This window comes from Dioscorea cayenensis, chromosome 6 (assembly GCF_009730915.1).
Source record: "Dioscorea cayenensis subsp. rotundata cultivar TDr96_F1 chromosome 6, TDr96_F1_v2_PseudoChromosome.rev07_lg8_w22 25.fasta, whole genome shotgun sequence".
Lineage (NCBI taxonomy): Eukaryota > Viridiplantae > Streptophyta > Magnoliopsida > Dioscoreales > Dioscoreaceae > Dioscorea > Dioscorea cayenensis.
The window spans coordinates 8618995-8624200 of NC_052476.1; the positions used below are offsets into that span (position 1 = coordinate 8618995).

The 5206-nt window shown below is 38.8% G+C and overlaps 1 non-coding gene across 1 annotated transcript; it reads left to right on the forward strand.

Annotated features, from left to right (window-relative positions):
* The first annotated feature begins 4352 nt into the window (after window positions 1-4352).
* Window positions 4353-4459, forward strand: LOC120264083. Its single transcript, XR_005537262.1, has one exon. It is a non-coding gene; the product is annotated as a small nucleolar RNA R71 (small nucleolar RNA).
* Window positions 4460-5206: the final 747 nt, after the last annotated feature.

The following is a 5206-nucleotide window of genomic DNA, read 5'->3' on the forward strand; positions in this document are numbered from 1 at the left end:
TCATGTATTTTCTAGTTTTCACTTGCTCTTGTTTTTACACACTTCAAGTATTACATTAGGCTAATTTTTGGATTTAAAGTTATTACTAGTATTCACCTCCATCGCTGTGGACCAACACTCTACACTTCAAGCACACTTTATTACGCGATCGACACGTATACTTGCATGTATCCCTATAAAGTTTTTGGGGTCGTTGCCTGTAAAGGATTAGTGATATTAGGAACACATGAATATCTATCATTTTAGCAATTTTTTTTTCTTTTTCTTGTTTATATTCTCTTTCTTTTGATTATTTTCGGAATCTTTTTTCTTTTGTTTGATTTTAGTGCAGGCCACCAAAGGGTAAAGCTCCAAGACTGGCAGAAGGTGAGAGTAGTTTAGAGAGAGTGATCAAAACTAGATTGAGAACAATTCTACTAAATGAGAGAGGATCTTTAATAGTGAGTGTTGAGGAAGTGTAGTTGAACAATATGGTAGATCAAGGGAATAGACACCAAACGCTTTCTAATTATGCTCGTCCCATTCTTGACGGTTCTCAATCAAGGATAGTACGCCCACCAATTACTGCAAATAATTTTGAGTTGAAGCTTGCTTTAGTATAGATGGTACATAATTCAATTTAGTTCCATGTGCTACTAGATGAGGATCCCAATGGTTACATAGGTGGATTCCTTGAAGTTTGTTTTGATTTAAAGATCAACAACATTTCTGATGATGCAATTAGACTCCGCTTGTTTCCATTCTCATTGAAGGGGCAAGCCAAGCAGTTTCTCCAAGCCCTTCTTGGAGCATCTATCACTACTTGGGAGCAACTTGTCAAAGCATTCTTGGCTTAGTATTTCCCTCTAGGGAGAACGACCAAGTTACGTTAGTAGATTACAGCATATACACAGTTGGACACTAAATCACTATTTAAGGCATGGGAGAGGTTTAAAGATTTGTTGAGGAAATGTCCACATCACAACAATTTAGAATGGATGGAAGTTTAGATATTTCATGAAGGCCTTAATTAGGTTATAAGGTAGCTCATAGATTCAGCAATAGGAGGATCACTTTGCAGTAAGACCACAGAGGTGGCCAAACAGTTAATTTAAGGAATAGCCATGAACAATTATCAGTGGAATTCGAGAGACAAATTAGTTCCCAAGCTAGTTAGGATGATTGAGGTCAATGAGTTTACCACATTAATAACCCATGTAGAGGCATTGAGCATAAAGATTGACAAATTGTCTACTCAAACATTAGTAGTAGCATGGCTTGTGACACTCCCTCAAACAGTTCAATTAAAAGGGACTGGGCATGGACCCATCGAATAAGTAGATTTTATTTGTAGTGCCCGAGAAAGCAAGGGAATCCCTACAGTGGCACATATAACTCTGGATGATGGAATCACCCCAATTTCTCTTAGGAAAGTTAAGGACAACAATAGAAAGCTTCACCATGGTTTCTTTCTCACCAACAGAATGACAAGAGACCCACATTGGAGGAAGTGCTTACTTGGTTCATTCAAAGTACGGACATCAAGTTACAATAGTTGAACAATAGTTCCAGGGCATAAAGTCATCATTGAGAAACCAATAGGTTTCCCATCAGAACTTGGAGAATCAAGTGGGATATATTGCCAAATTATTATATGAGTGACCTCTAGGAAGTCTACCGAGTAACACCAAAGCTAATCCTAATGAGCATCCCAAGGCAATCACTCTTCAGAGTGGTAAATGTTTGGGATGGGCAGTGTACAGGTGATGGAGAAGGAAAAGAGGCCAGAAATTGAGGTTGTCAAATGCCCGACAAGGAAGGGAGAACATACGGGCTTCTTCACGGTCAATAAATGGGTATTTTCCAGTTTTCTTCATGTTTTCCTCCTAAAAACCATAGAAACAATCAAAACAAAGCTGAATTCATCACACAAACAACCAAGAATTCAACCTTAATGCATGAATAAGATAAACAACTCAAAGGCTTTACAACATGCAAGCAATTACATGAGCAAAAGAGTCGAATAAAACAATGGAAAATACTACTACAACATGATCATAACTAAAGAACACTAGCTATTAAACACTCAAAGATTACAAAAACATGAATGTAATGAATTTAAAAACATGGGTTGCCTCCCAAGAAACACTTGTTTAACATCATTAACTTGACATGCCTTTTCTTACCTTCGTTTTGGGATGAACGGGGGAGAGCTACCTCCAACTTTTGGTGTGTTGCTACATGGGAAGTTTATCGAGAGACATGAAAAAATTTGAAACTTACGTTGGTCCTCAAATTATAATCGGTCTACCTCTCATGTTGCCAAGAAAGTGATGTTTTGCTATTCTTTAATTTTCCATTGGTTTTACTCCTCATTTCTTTAAAGTTTTCTATTTCTTGCTATAATATGACAAATTATTCTCTACTTGGTTCATTTGTTGTTTCCGTGGAGGAGTAAAGATTTGTTCTTTTACTTCCTTGACTTCTATATGTTCCAAGTACTCATCCAAAGGGTTTAATGCCAAGACCTCTTGAACACAATCAGAAATAATCAAGTTAGTCTCATTGGTGGAATACAAAGTGTCGTCATGGTCTAGTGTGTGCTTCATAGCCTCTGAAAAGAGTGAAGACCACTTGTTCTTCCCCTACTCTCAATGCCATCTTTCCTCCCTTGACATTGATTAAAGCATCTAAAGTGTTGAGGAATGGGCACCCGAGGATCAAGGGGACTTCGATATATCATCATCCACATTAAGAATTATGAAGTCTACCAGAATAATGAGTTCGTCTACTTTCACAAAGTACATCCTCAACCACTCCTAGGGGTTTTCTCACTAAACAATTTGCAAGCTGTAGGGTCATCCTTGTAGGCCTCATATCCTCTAACCCTACCTTCAAGAACAGGCTGTAAGGAATCACATTTATACTAGCCCATGAGTCTGTTAGAGCGTTCTCTTGCATTCCTTCCCTGATCACACAAGGGATGATAAATTGTCGAGATCAATCAGTTTCTTTGGTAATTTCTTTTGAATAATTACAGAGCAATTCCAAGAAAGAGTCATAGTTTCCAAGTCTTCTAGTTTTCTCTTGTTGGTGAGGAGATCTATCATGAACTTTGCATACTTAGGCATTTGTGAAAGATCTTTGACAAAGGGAATATATATATGAAGTTTCTTAAAAGAGTCACATTTGTCTTGCTTATAGACACTTTACTGTAGAGGCGGGACTCCCACATATTCCGGAGAGCAGGCCATAGTTTCACACTCGTGCCCTTGCGGAAGAAACTCCTCCAAGGGTATGAGAAGCACTTAGGGATATGGCTACAATGTAGTCGTTAACTCCCCTTTTCTCGGCTGATTCAACCACTGTGCAGTTGACAAGAAAGGGCACTCTATAAGCCTTGTTGGGTGTGGCACAAAAAGGTTGTATTCGAGGACCTTCGAAGCTAGAGATAGTTCACAAGTTTCATCCTGTTTTGTCCTACTCTTTTCACCTAGAATTTCAGTATGGTTAGGGTCTTCCTGAATGGCTACCCACTTATTTGAAGCACTTAGGCCCTCCTTAGCCCTTACCTCTAATTGCTTCCCGCTCCACAATGTAACGACTTTCAAGTGTTCCCGTGGGTTGTTTTCAGTGTTGCTTGGTAAGGTACTCGGGTAATGTTCAGAAGTTGTCTTAGCAAGCTTTCCAACTTGGCTTCAAAGAGATTGAATTAAAGCTTGGCCATTTCTCAACACTGTGCCAAACTCATCAAATCGAGTGTTCAGATTTAGAAACTCTGCTTTCATGATGATCATAAATTTTTGGTAGAACGTCTTCAGTGGTGTACATTCTTTCTTATTATTGAGGGGATTGATATGGATTTCCTTAAGGTGGTGGGGGCCTTTGTTGTCGTTGGCCTTGGTTCCAAGATAAATTAGGGTGGTTTCTCCACCCTCGGTTTATATGTGATACCATAAGGCTTTCCCAGTTATCTTGGTCCTCCATTGACATAATCTATTATCTCAACCGATGTTAGAGAAGCAATGGAAATAGGGCACTATGTAGTTGCATGCCTAGCACCACATTTTTCACATGACATAACTGCTCTAAGATTTGAGCTTGAACTGATCATGAACTAATCAAGTCTTTTTGCTAATGCATCAACCTTTGCAGCAAGAGTGGTGTTATCATTCACTTCGTAAATACCTGCCACCCTTGGTGCCGTCTGTCTTGTGCTCCAATGACACTCATTGCTTGCCATATCTTCAATGAGTTTCTCAATATCTTCAGGGTATTTATTGCTTAAAGAACCTCCTGCCGCGGCATCAATGAATTGTTTAGTTTCATAATTTAGACCATTGTATAGCATTTGTACTCTTATCCATGAAGAGAAACGATGGTGTGGATATTTCCCCAAAAGGTTTTTGAACCTCTCATGGGCTTCAAAGAGTGTCTCTAAATCATCTTGCCTGAAAGAAGAAATTTCTTGTCTTAGCCTGGGTGCCTTACTGGGTTGGAAATACCTAGTAAAGAACTTCTCCACCATATCCTTCCATTTGGTGATCAATCCAGGAGCCAAAGATGTGAGCCATCTATATACTGCTAATCTCAAATTAAATGGAAACAACCTCAATCTAATGTCATCATAGAAAACTGAGTTGATTTTGAAGATGGAGCAAATTTGGAAGAAGTGGGATAGGTGAGCATGGGGGTTTTCATCAGCCAAACCATCAAATTGCATTGAATTCTATACCATCCCAATTATGCTAGCTTTAATTTAAAAATTACTTGGTAGTACAGTTAGTGCTTTAATAAGTGCTTGTGTGTTAAGAATGCGAAGTGTTCTTTCCTTACATGAGCATTACTTTTACCATGTTTAATCGCTAATGCATGTGTATTTGTGTTCTTTTGTGCATGTAGGGTTGTGAAGCTATGTTTTAAGAAAAGAAGCCAAAAGTAGATAATGTACACACTATTTGGTGGAATCTTAGAAGCAACAAATGCGAAGACAGAAGTTGGGCTCTAAGATACGTGAATGTGTGCCAACCTCCATGTATTCAAGCCATTAAAATGAGTTAGAGGGCCACAAAGGCAGTACATTTGCGTATCCCAACTTGTGCAATGATAGCAAGATGTTGACCAATGGACCCATTTTTCAGCCCTATTTCAGCATTCTTTTCTCCATATTTTCCCCAACTTTCAAGAGGGCGGCGGGTAGGGTTTTGATAGGTATTTGCAAGGGTTT